The sequence below is a fragment of the Amblyraja radiata genome, chromosome 5 (genome assembly GCF_010909765.2).
Source record: "Amblyraja radiata isolate CabotCenter1 chromosome 5, sAmbRad1.1.pri, whole genome shotgun sequence".
NCBI lineage: Eukaryota > Metazoa > Chordata > Chondrichthyes > Rajiformes > Rajidae > Amblyraja > Amblyraja radiata.
In genome coordinates, this window is record NC_045960.1 from 68,835,520 (window position 1) to 68,849,150 (window position 13,631).

Below are 13,631 nucleotides of genomic sequence, written 5' to 3' on the forward strand. Positions count from 1 at the left end.
AATTAAATCAGAGTCATGACCATTTGTAAATCGCACTGTTGGATATTGATCCTTAAAGCAGATTTGGGACTCTTTATCGCAGGGAGTTGCTTAACTAGGAGACACAAGAAACTGCAGATGCTGCAATCTTGAGTGAAAAAAGAACTGGTGGAGAAACTCAATGCAGCATTCACGGGGGAATAGTCAGACCCTTTTTCAGACTGAGCCGGGGTTCAAGGTATTCAGAAATAAATTCTCTCTGCAGTAAATAAAAGGTGAAGAGTAATGTAGGAAGAGTTTCAACAGACAAAATCATAACCATTTTTATATAAAGACCAAAGCTGTTATTTTAATGCAACAAGCAGCACACTATATTTTTTCCAAAATAATAACTACTCAATGATACATTGCCATACAATATTAATAGATGTTATTAAAAGTTCAATAATAGAACCCATTCATAAGTTTCATCATTAGAAGTACACAATGCTGTCATTAAAAGCTGCAGTGCTCACATATATTTTCATTTAATAATAATAATAATAATAATAATAATAATAATAATATATCTTTTATTGTCATTGCACGTCAGTGCAACGAGATTTAGTGTGCAGCTCCACTGATGTACAAGAAAGGTAAATAAATACAATACATAAATAAACAAGCTGAATTGATTGACGTGACCATCTGAGGGAGACTGTCCAAAGGGGGTGGGTGGGGGGGCACTCATTAGGGCCGGTTCAGAGCCGCTATAGCTCTTGGGATGAAACTGTTCTGTTCTGGCATTGTTCTGATAATAATCACATATTGTGCATCTTACAGTTTGTCAGTCTTGTTTGTTAGTTTGCATTCTCCTATGAGATATGATTGAAAATTATGTTATAGAATCCATGAATATATGGAAACAATTGAACTGCTGAAGGATTTTATTCGAAGCATATGTATAAAACAAACTCAACTGGATAATATGTAGCAACAGCAAATAAAAAGAGTAAGTTCTATCCTGAGCACATACCATCAAATAACTGTTTTATTTTCATCTGTTTTGTTCTTTGATTGTACTTCTCAATTTTAGTACCTTATTCTCTCAATTTAGCCTCTGACTTTCTTTCTCTGGTGAGTTCAAGTATCCAAGTATTTTTTCACCATTTTATTTGCTGCCTCTGACCTCTTTTTGTTTTTTACAGTTTCAGTGTGTTACTGCCTAAGGCTACTGTCTCACACATTGTAAAAGCAATGACCTTTGTTTGAAAATGGTGATTAACGTGCTCAGGTGACTGAGCAGGATGCACTGATGCTCAGCCAAGTGACCATGAGGTGATGAGAGGGTCTGAGTTTTGTGGTCCGAGCTTGGTCAGCAAGAGTCTAGAGTCAAGAGTGTTTCATTGTTGTATGTATCAACAAAGGAACAATGAAATTCTTGATTGCTGCAACATAACAGGCCCATAATCACAATAACACAGAAATGCTATGTAATAATGAAAAATACAATACATTGATATTATTATAATATTAAAATGAAGTCCATAGTGCAGACAAAGACAGAGTCCAGAGAATATCATGGTCGCTGAGGTTAGTGTTTTGTAGTGTTCAAGATGTTACTGGGAAGAATTTGCCCTTATAACATAGTGGTCATGTTTTATTAGGTTCTTATACCTTCTTCGCCATACTTACTGGCAAAATGAGACAATGGAAAAAGTGGTGTAGGTTTTTGTTAATATTGGCTGCCTTCTTGAGGCAGTGCCTACTATAGAACCCTTCAATGGTGGGGAAGATAGTACCTGTGATGGTCCATGCAGTGTCTACCACTCTGTAATCTCCTTCATTCATGGACCTTCAATTTTCTAAACTAGGCCGTGATGCAACCAGTCGGTATGCTCACTACCATATACCTGTTGAGGTTCTTTGCTATTGCAACAATGTGCTGGATCCAGGACAGATCCTCAGAGATATTCATGCCTAGGAACTTGAATCTGTTCACTTTCACCTCCGCCATCCTGTCAATGAAGACAGGTTTATGAATGTGAGCAGTCCTCTATAGAAGTCAACAGCTCCAGTTTCAAGGACAGTTTCTTACCAGCTGTTAGCAGGCAAGTGAAACATCCTACCACAACCAGAGAGCAGTGATGAACTACTATTTACCTCATTGGTGACCCTCGGACTATCCTTGATTGGACTTTGCTGGCTTTACCTTGCACTAAATGTTACTGATTTATCATGTATCTATGCATTGTAAATGGCACGATTGTAATCATGGCGATGCTCGAGCCTACAGTTCATCCAGGGCTAACCTGGAGAGGGGCATCAAGAAGGCCAAGCACTGCCATAAGCTCAGGATTGAGGAGCACTTCAACAACAACTCCGACCCCCACATCCAGCGACGCCTCATTCCTTGAGGAGCTTAACCACTTCTATGGCCGCTTCGACAGGGACAATCTAGAGACAGCCATCAAGGCTGTGCTCCCTGCTGATCACCAACCCCTCACACTCACCCTCTACGACGTGTACGTGGCACTGAGTAGGACTAATGCACGTAAGGCTGCTGACCCTGACGGCATCCCCGGGCGCGTCCTCAGGGCCTGTGCTGCGCAGCTGACAGACGTCTGGACTGACATCTTCAACCTGTCACTTGCCCAAGCAGTTGTCCCCACGTGCCTTAAAACCACCTCCATCGTGCCGGTGCCAAAACACTCCATTGCGGAAAGCCTTGCACTTACTCCCATCATCACCAAGTGCTTCGAGAGGCTGGTCCTGGCACACCTCAAAGGCTGCATACCCCCCACACTGGATCCCTATCAGTTTGCCTACCGCAAGAACAGGAGTACGGAGGATGCCATCTCAACGGCACTTCAATCCACACTCCCCCACCTCGACAACAGAGACACTTACGTAAGAATGCTGTTCATTGATTACAGCTCAGCATTCAACACCATTATACCCTCTAAACTGATCACCAAACTCGGTAACCTGGGCATCGACCCCTCCCTCTGCAACTGGATACTGGATTTTCTAACCAACAGACCCCAGTCTGTTAGGTTAGACAAGCACATCTCTTCAACCCTCACCCTGAACACCGGCGTTCCACAGGGCTGTGTGCTGAGCCCCCTGCTCTACTCCCTCTTCACCTACGACTGCACACCTGTACATGGTACTAACATCATCATCAAGTATGCAGATGATACAACGGTGATTGGCCTCATCAGCAACAACGATGAGTCGGCCTATAGGGAGGAGGTCCAGCTCCTAGCAGCATGGTGCGCTGACAACAACCTGGCCCTTAACTCCAAGAAGACCAAGGAGCTCATTGTAGACTTCAGGAAGTCTAGGGGCGGCACGCACACCCCCATCCACATCAAAGGGACGGAGGTGGAACGTGTTTCCAGCTTCAGGTTCTTGGGGGTCAACATCTCCGATGACCTCTCTTGGACCCACAATACCTCAATTCTGGTCAAGAAGGCTCACCAGCGTCTCTTCTTCCTGAGGAGACTGAAGAAGGTCCATCTGTCAGCCGAGACACATCATGTTGTCAGTATTAATTCTCGGCAAGGAACTGCGACAGTCCCGCCTGGACAAACCAGATCCATCGGTTGTCAAACAGTTTTCACCTCCACCGCCCCCATTCTGGTGAACTTCTACCGCTGCACCATCGAGAGCATCCTTACCAACTGTATCACAGTATGGTATGGCAACTGCTCTGTCCGACCGGAAAGCACTGCAGAGGGTGGTGAAAATTGCCCAACGCATCACCGGTTCCTCACTCCCCTCCATTGAGTCTGTCCAAAGCAAGCGTTGTCTGCGAAGGGCGCTCAGCATCGCCAAGGACTGCTCTCACCCCAACCATGGACTGTTTACCCTCCTACCATCCGGGAGGCGCTACACGTCTCTCCGTTGCCGGACCAGCAGGTCCAGGAACAGCTTCTTCCCTGCAGCTGTCACACTACTCAACAATGTACCCACCCCCTCCCCCGGACACTCCTCCCACAGGAAAAACACTATGACTGTATGCATGTAAATAGATTTATTTATTGAAATCATATTCTATGTCGCTCTTCCAGGGAGATGCTAACTGCATTTCGTTGTCTCTGTACTGTACACTGACAATGACAATTAAAGTTGAATCTGAATCTGTTGTATTGCCCTTCTGCTGACTGGATAACACGCAACAAAAGCTTTTCACTGTACCACAGTATAGGTGACAATAAACTAAACTGAACTGAACAATCAACTCTATGATCTTGCAAATGTTGAGAGGAAGATATTGTTCTGGCACTATTTAGTCAGATTTTTAATCTCCCTTCTATACTCTGAATCATTACTACCCAGTATTTGCCCATCAACAGCAAATTTAAAAATGGTATTGGAACTGTGTCTGGCTATACAGTCATAGACATAGAGAGAGAAGAGCAGGGGACTGAGCACACAACCTTGTGTAGATGGTTACCAAGGAGGAAGTATTGTTGCCAATTCAATCAGATCATAGTCTGCCGATGAGGAAGTATAGGATCCAATTGCATAGGGATAGGGAGGGACCCAATTCCCTGAGAATGATGATAAGTTTTGAAGGGTTGATGGTGTTGAACGCCAAACTGTAAATAATGAACAACAGCCTGACATACATATACTTGTCCAAATGGTCCAGTACAGAGTGGCGAGCCAACAAAATTATATCCCCAATTGATTTATCGTTGCAGTGGGCAAATTGCAGTGGATCCAGGTCCTTACTAAGACAGTTGATATGTCATATCCAACCTCTTAAAGCAGTTATTCACCATGAACATTAGTGACACCAATCAGTAGTTATTGAGATATTTCACTTTGCTCTTCTTGAGTATCAATATTATTGATGTCCTTTTAAAGCAAGTGGCAACCTTAGACCTCAGCAATGAGAAGTTGCGGAGGTTGAATGAATTTCTGTTCAATTAACCAGCACATCAGCACTGACTGGTTAATTTTCAACCTGCAGTAAAGTTTCTTGAGCATGTTTATTGATAACAGTCACATACAAAGTTTTACCCTGCAGAGTAAAACTTCGCCTTGACAAGAAATGGGGTGAAAAGTGGGGAGGGATTACTTTCATCCAGGATTTTCAGAGACAGTTTAAAAACAGGTTTATAGACACAACATGGAAAAGTGGAACGTTAGAAGAAAACTATTAGACTTCGGAGGAGGAGTGGATTTCTGACTGAGCTGAAGTTTTTTATTTGGCTCCCTAGTCTGACATTAAGGCTGGTGAATTTTATAACAGTCAGTTTCTTTCAGATTTTTTTTTCGTGGTTTCATGTCCATCCTGGACTTGGGAGAGCCTTTCTTGCGGGATTTGGGTTTTTCGCACAACATGAAAGGTCACAACTGATTTTTGCCTATAAAAGAATGAATTTTAAAAAAAACAACATCCACCAGTATGCTTTCTCTGTGTTGTGATTGACTGCATTCAATGAGAATGGAGGGTGCAACTAACATAAGAAAGCTTTCCCATTGGTCTCAAGCTGATGATAGCACTAAAATGTTGGTGTTCCTTGCATCCTGTAGTGTTGAGATGTTAACAATGAGAAATATACACACTTTTATTCTGTAATGTTTGCCTCATAACATGTTTTGGGTAGTACTTCCAGACAAAGAGTCATGAAATCGAATATGCAGTCACATAAGACCATGAGCCCCTGACCAATTTATCACAGCCACCTGTCCATTGTTTATTTTGCAATAACATGTGACTTTCTCAGGAAATTAATAGTAAAGTCTGTTGGCATAATGTATAAAAACAAATTTATAGATTGTTTAAATAAAGAACAGTTATTGCATTACATTAACCTCCATGTGATAAGTTGAGACATTAGTCGTCATAATGTTTCCCAGATGAGTGCTAATCTTCAGACTATTAATAATCAAGCAGTAACTGCGAACAGAAGTCATGCAGGTGAAAATGTAATGATTTCACCATGTTCAGCAAGGTGAGAATTCTATCTTTTTATTCCCTTTACCTTGACATCTACAAGAGAGATTCTGAAATCAATCCTGTGGCAGCACACTTCTCAATAACTGCTGATAAACCTGCACTTGCCCCATTCTCTCGAATTGAACGTAACAATGCACTGTTTCCTTTTAATTAACTGACTCAGTCAATATGCTCAAAACTGTCTCTCAGCAGAAATAAATTTTACTTTTCAGTTAACTGAATCATATTGACTACCTTTCAAATGACAAAGTTCAAAGGTTTCAAAGGTTTCAAAGGTCTTTTATTGTCACATACCAATTAAGGTACAGTGATATGCGAATTACCATACAGCCATATGAAAAATAAAGCACCAAGACACACAACTACATAAAAGTTAACATAAATATCCACCACAGCGGATTCCCCACAGTCTTCCTTCTTCTTCCAATCTTCTTCCTCTTTATTTCTCTCGCGGTCGGTGCATTTGAATCATCCGTCGGGGCGATCAAAGCTCCTGCAACCGGCGTTCGGGGCAATCGAAACTCCTGCGTCGGGGTGGACGAACCTCCCGCGGCTTGGAGTTCCTGATGTCGGTCTCTGACCAGAGACCGCGGGCTCCGTGATGTTAAGTCTGCAAGCACCCATAGGCGGAGCTCCGAGGTCGATCCCAGGCAAAGAGATCGCGGGCTCCACGATGTTAAAGTCCCATAGGCGCCGACGGTGGAGCTCTCAAAAGTCGGTCTCCAGCAAAGGTGGCCAACCCCTCAATGTTAGGCCACAGTGCGATGGAGAAATGATATGGAAATAAATCGTACCTCCGTCAAGGTAAGAGATTAGAAAAAGTTTCCCCCAACCCCACCCTCCACATAAAACAAGCTAAAGAACACTAAAAACATACATTTAACATACTTTTTAAACACAAAGAAGAAAAGGATAGACAGACTGTTAACGAGGCAGCCATTGCTGGTGCCACCTGATTACAGTAGGTATATGGAATGAGCTGCCAGAGGTGGTAGTTGAGGCAGGTACAATGAAAGTATTTAAAAGACACTTGGATAGGTAAATGGATAGGAAAGGGTTAAAGATATATGAGCCAAACCCAGGCATATGGGACTAGTTTAAATGAGGCAACACATGGATGTGTTGGGTTGAAGGGCCTGTTTCTGTTCTGTATGACTCCATGACTCTGAATACTTTCTGCTGCACGTTATCTTGTGCCTCACAATAGCACATAGTCTAACTCTGCATTGTAAATCATTGCCATGTTTTCACAATCTATCTGTAAACTGCTCCAATTCACATTAGTAAACATTTTGGGATGCAATCAGCGAATGTATATCTTGACACAAAATGGAACCCACATGATATACAACTGGAATTACATATTTGCTGACATCCTTTTTTCTCTGGCCATGCAGAAATCCCAGCAACTTGTACTAATATATCCCCTTCAAGGCAATGGAATGTCCCATGGCACTTGAAGGTTGCATATCAAACAAAATGAGGGACTGTCCTTCAGAGAGAGGCATTCGAACAGATGATGAAAAGATTGGTCAAATGTCAAATTTATGGGTGTAAATAGGACCAGAGGTGTAGGGGCGGCCTTCTCAAATGTGCAACAGCAAATTATGAAATCATTGTTGGATTAAATAAAATTTAAAAACTGTGATCTTCTTTTGTTAATTAGCAAACAGTTCAGAAAGTAAGTGACTCCAAGAAGAGTTTGTCCACTCATTTTATTTAAAATTTCTACCTTGAGTTTACTTATCCTTGCAAAATAAAACCTGAGAGTTCATAAGGTACAGGAGCAGAATTAGGCCATTTGGCCCATCAAGTCTACTCCACCATTCAACCATGGCTGATTCATCTTGCCGTCTCAACCCCATTCTTCTGCCTTCTCCCCATAACCCCTGACACAAGTAATATGCTCCCGATGTTGGGGAAGTCCAGGACAAGGGGTCACAGCTTAAGGATAAGGGGGAAATCCTTTAAAACCGAGATGAGAAGAACTTTTTTCACACAGAGAGTGGTGAATCTCTGGAACTCCCTGCCACAGAGGGTAGTCGAGGCCAGTTCATTGGCTATATTTAAGAGGGAGTTAGATGTGGCCCTTGTCGCTAAGGGGATCAGAGGGTATGGAGAGAAGGCAGGTACGGGATACTGAGTTGGATGATCAGCCATGATCATATTGAATGGCGGTGCAGGCTCGAAGGGCCGAATGGCCTACTCCTGCACCTAATTTCTATGTTTCTATGTTTCTATAATCAATGTAATCAAAAGAAATGTGGCAAATATGCAGAATGGACATGGGTATGGGTATTTGAGAGGGAGTGTCTGGAGAGAGTCCAACAACCAATTGGTGAAGATTGGAGGGTTTTGCTGGTGATTGTGAGGTGCTCATCTTCCCTACCCAACCACAATCTCCACAATGATTCTGGGAGAGAAGGGAAGAAATAAGAACCAAATTATTGGAAATGGATGGTAGAAACAAATTGATGGAGAATCATGTCTGGGGAAAGAGACAAATTGGAGAACTATAAGTACGGAATAGAATTACAGATGCAATTATACAACCGTGAGAAACTGGTAGTGAAACAGAATAATGATTAGACACTGTAGAAACAAGGAACTGCAGATGCTAGATTACAAAATAAGACATAAAGTGCTGGAGTAACCAACTGGTCAGGCAACATCTCAGGAGATCATGGATAGGTGATGTTTTTGATGAGAAACTTGTTGGTTAGCAGGAAGTGGAGCTCGGATAACTGTGGGTGTCAGTGTCCCGTGGTGGAAATTAATCAGCAGCCTGTGTCCAGAAAGGAAATAGAGAAGTCAAGAAGGGGAAAGGAAGAGATCGATCACAGTAAGGGAAGGGAAGGATGGAGACTGACATCAAAGGTGATCATATTTTCAATTTAGTTTCAGTTCAGTTCTGTTTAGAGATATAATGTGGAACCAGGCCCTTTGGACAATCCAGTCTGTGCCAACCAACAATCGCCCCATACACTAGTTCAATGCTACACACCAGAGACAATTTTACAGAGGGCCAAGTGGTTTAGATGGGATAAGAATGTTATCTTCAGAAAATGTTATTAATGCTACCTCACGCAAAATTGTTTACAATTTTTTGAAATGTCGAGTATTATTCTTTCAACATTTGTTTTAACAAACACACACACACACACACTATAAGGTCAGGCAGGATAACCCATGTTGTGAAAATATATATTTTTTATCCCACAAAGCAAAAATGGTCATAAGTTATGAAGCATGTAATAGCAAGTGATTCAAATATTTAACATTCAAGTAAAATTAAAAAGACGCCATGCTAAATGTTGGTGGATTTATTTATTTCTTTATTATATTGAACAGAAACATACAGTACAATTGAAATAACCAACACACAGCAGGGATTAGCTTTATCCTTGGTAGACATATGCTTTGGAATTATTCGTAGGCAATGGCATGTCAAGTCCTGCAAATATTAATACGTTGGCTCTTGGATCTGTCCAGGGAAACATTTTAAAGTTAAAAGATTTGTAAAACTAATTAATTGGGACTAACAACTGCCAATGATTGCAAAGTTATACTAATTTCACTATCGGATTGATTAATTTAAAAGCATAAATCATTTTTTGTGCGCGATATGCTATTGATATTGGAATTTTATGGGAATTCGGTGGTGTTATTGAAATGCCTGAATTCATTGGGAGCTTTGTCTTGATTATACAGTGACATTTTCTAGCGAGCTGAGGTTGGTTGCTGTTTAGTGTCAAGTTATTGAAAAGTTCATTCAAGAGGACTCTTGTCATAAATTGTACAGTCACCAGACATCTTTTGAAATATTACAAGCTGCATAAAAGGTGTTTGCTAGGTAAGTTATGGATGTTTCAATTTGTTTCAGAATAAATCTATCTGCATTGTAATCTTTCTCATTGTATTGCATAAATCTTGCTTTCACAGATTTAAAAAAAAAATGTAAACACACATTAAAGATGTGGCAAATCTACTGTAACAAGGCTGTGACAAAAGAATGAGGTAAAAGAACAATTTAAGATTATTGAACATGATAATTACAGAGGGAATTGCTGAAATTTATTATTTATCAACCTCAGGTACTGCATTAACCCTTTGTCTCCCAACAGGTTCAGACCAATGGCAACCTGCCGGAAGGGATTTGAAATTTCACAATCATTAATGGAATAGTTCTACTTGAATGTCTGGTATTTTAATAACTCTATACTGCTAAAGTAATCAGCTCATCAGATGTCTGAACAATGGCAATACATTTGAAGTGCATTTCTTCTGATAACTAGTCTTTCATTTTCTCAACTTCAATATTTTCTACTATTATTAATTGCAATATTAATTGCAGTTTTAATATTCTGGTGCAGCATTAACCACACTGGGGACATACTTGGTTTCCAACCTATGGACTTAAGTTGAGGTTATTTGCGCCATGTCTGAAAATAATTCAACCTTTCTGTTCAGCCAATGTAGCTACAATGATCGTGACTATGATGGGATGGAGCAGTACTCCTACAACATGCAATCGTCTATATTAATGGGAAAATTGAGGTCCGACCATTCAGGTTCTTTGTGCCCCTGATGTGCTGTAGGGGCGGTCCAACAGCGGCGACCTAATTGGCGAGTTTAGAAGAGGTTAGGAGAGTTCGAAAAAGTGTCATGTTGAAGACCTCCTTCGATTATGTAGAAGACCTCCTTCGACCTCCTTTGAGTATGTGGAAGACTAGCTTCGACTAGCTTCGGGAAAATTGGACACCGAATAGGGGAAACTAAAGATGACCTCCTTCGACCTCCCTTCGACTATGTTGAAGACTATCTACGACTACCTTTGATTACCTTTGACTACCCTCGATTACCTACGAACAACATGCCGACCTACTACGACCTACTTTGAATAAATCTATGAGTAAAAAAAAATATCGATTTTTTTCCATGGCGACTTTTTTTTACTCGCGGGCATTTTTCAGCATGTTGAAAAATACGCCATGACCTAGCTGAGGCCTCGAGCACGCGGAGACTACTCTCGAGCATGAAGGAGAGTTACAAAGACCTCCTAGGACCTCGTGTCGACCATGTTGCGAGTACGAGTCGAGGGTAAACTCTTCTATACTCGCCAATTAGGTCACTGCAGTGGGACAGCCCCTTAACAGTCTGAGAAGACTGGACAATACAGCAGCATTGTTGCGTGCCATTCCTGTGATCATGCACATGTGTCAACTGGATTTAATCGGACAAGCGAGACCTCCTTCATGATAAGTTAAAGGCGGCCTGCATGAGCAGATAAGAAAGGTCTAAAGCCTCATCTATTTGCTACCCTGAGGCTCATCCCACCCTTGCACAGCTTTTGGCCCTCTGGCCATGGTGAGGTTCACCCTGGCCTACCAGGTAGTTAGCACAGCCATCAAGGTTGTGAATCTCTAAAGTTCCCTTTACTATTGAAGGCCTAAACTTACCCCCTCCACACCACCACCTGATGCCTTGCTCCTCCATGAGCTCCGCAGCATCCCTGTCAACTGCCTTTATATGTACCTCAACAGCGAAACATGCAAAGCAAAGATATTTCAGTACAACAGGTGTATGCAGAGTCCAGTCTACAGTATGCATTGTCTTAAACTCTTGTACAATCACATTTAGAAGTGGCCAACTCTTGAAACAACATTGCTGGATGAATGTGGGGAACAAAAAACTACAAGGCTCAATCAGCTAACTAACTACACTTTAACTCCCCTTCCCATTCCCACACTGACCTCTCTGTCCTGGTCCTCCTCCATTGTCAGAGAGAGGCCCAGTGCAAATTGGAGGAACAGCAACCTCGTATTTTGCTTGGTCAGCTTACACCCCAGCAATATGTTGAACAAGTTAGGGCTTTATTCTTTGGAGCGCAGAAGGTTAAGGGGGGACTTGATAGAGGTTTTTAAAATGATGAGAGGGATAGACAGAGTTGACGTGGAAAAGCTTTTCCCACTGAGAGTAGGGAAGATTCAAACAAGGGGACATGACTTGAGAATTAAGGGACTGAAGTTTAGGGGTAACATGAGGGGGAACTTCTTTACTCAGAGAGTGGTAGCTGTGTGGAATGAGCTTCCAGTGAAGGTGGTGGAGGCAGGTTCGTTTTTATCATTTAAAAATAAATTGGATAGTTATATGGATGGAAAAGGAATGGAGGGTTATGGTCTGAGCGCAGGTATATGGGACTAGGGGAGATTATGTGTTCGGCACGGACTAGAAGGGTCGAGATGGCCTGTTTCCGTGCTGTAATTGTTATATGGTTATTATATGGTTATATGGTTAATATGAACATTGACTTCTCTAACTTCAAGTAGTTGTTGCTTTCCCTCTCTCTCCATCCCCTCCCCCTTTCCAGGTCTCCTACCAGTCTTATTGTCTCTGATTACATTTTTAAAAAACATTTTTAATGTATTTTATTAGAAGCAATTGTACAAGAATAAAACAATCGGCATGAAAGATATACAATTTTCATACAGCTTCATTTTTAACATTTTATAAATTGATACATGAATCAAAAAAAAGAGAAAAAAGGAAAGAATGAAGAAAAAGAAGAAAGATGCAAAAGAGAGAAGAAAAGAAAAGACACCTGAACTACCAATAAAGTGAGAGAAGAAAAAAGAGAAATGAGAAAAAAGATGGAGATATGCCCCACTGTCCTCCCCCCCCCCCCTCCCCCCGCTCACCCATCCCAAGCATCGGTTTAACATTTGTGTTCAACCATTCCGTTGTTGAAGAAATTCAGTGAAAGGAGACCATGTTTTGGAGAATTGGTCTACTTTATCAGCCAAAACAAGCCTAATGTTTTCTAACTGTAGTGTCTTGGACGTCAGTAATCCACATCTTCACTGTGGGAACTGTTGTCTTTTTCCAGAATTTGAGTATGAGTTTTTTTGCAGTTATTAGGCCGTAGTCAAGGAATCGTCTTTGAAATATCATTAACTTAGAACAGGTTTCTGACATTCCTAAAGTTATTAGTTTTGTATCGGATTCCAGTTTAATTTTAAGTATTTTAGAGAAGATATCGAATATTCCCATCCAGAAGTTTTGTATCTTTATACAGGATGCAAAGAAATGGGTTAAGGTCGCTTCTTGGAGCTTACATTTATCACAGATAGGGGAGAGAGTTGGGAAGATCTTATTCAATTTAGTCTTTGAATAGTATGGCCTATGCAGTATTTTGAATTGTATCAGGGAATGCCTGACATTGAGAGAGCAGTAATGTATGTATAGTAGGCTTTCCTCCCATATATCTTTTGAAATTGATAAGCCCAACTCGTCTTCCCATGCTCGCCTATACATCTCAGAAGGTGGGGTATCCACATTTAAGAGAGTGTTATAAATGTAAGATATCAACTTACTTGTGTCGGCATGTCTATTCAAATAATCGTCTAATATATCTGGACCCATAGAAGGACAGTCTTGTATGTATGTTTTCACATAATCGCGGATTTGAAGATATCTAAAAAGATTGCTTGCTTTCAAATGATATTTCTCCTGGAGTTCTTGAAAAGAGAGGAAAGTCCCCCTCATAGAGGCCTCCCACAGTTTTAATTCCTCAGTTTTTCCATTGAGCAAATGCCTTATCTAAAGTAGACGGTTTAAACGATGGATTGTTAGCAATAGGCAGAAGGAGAGACAAATTTCTCAGTTTAAGACTTAATTTCAACTGTTTCCAGATACG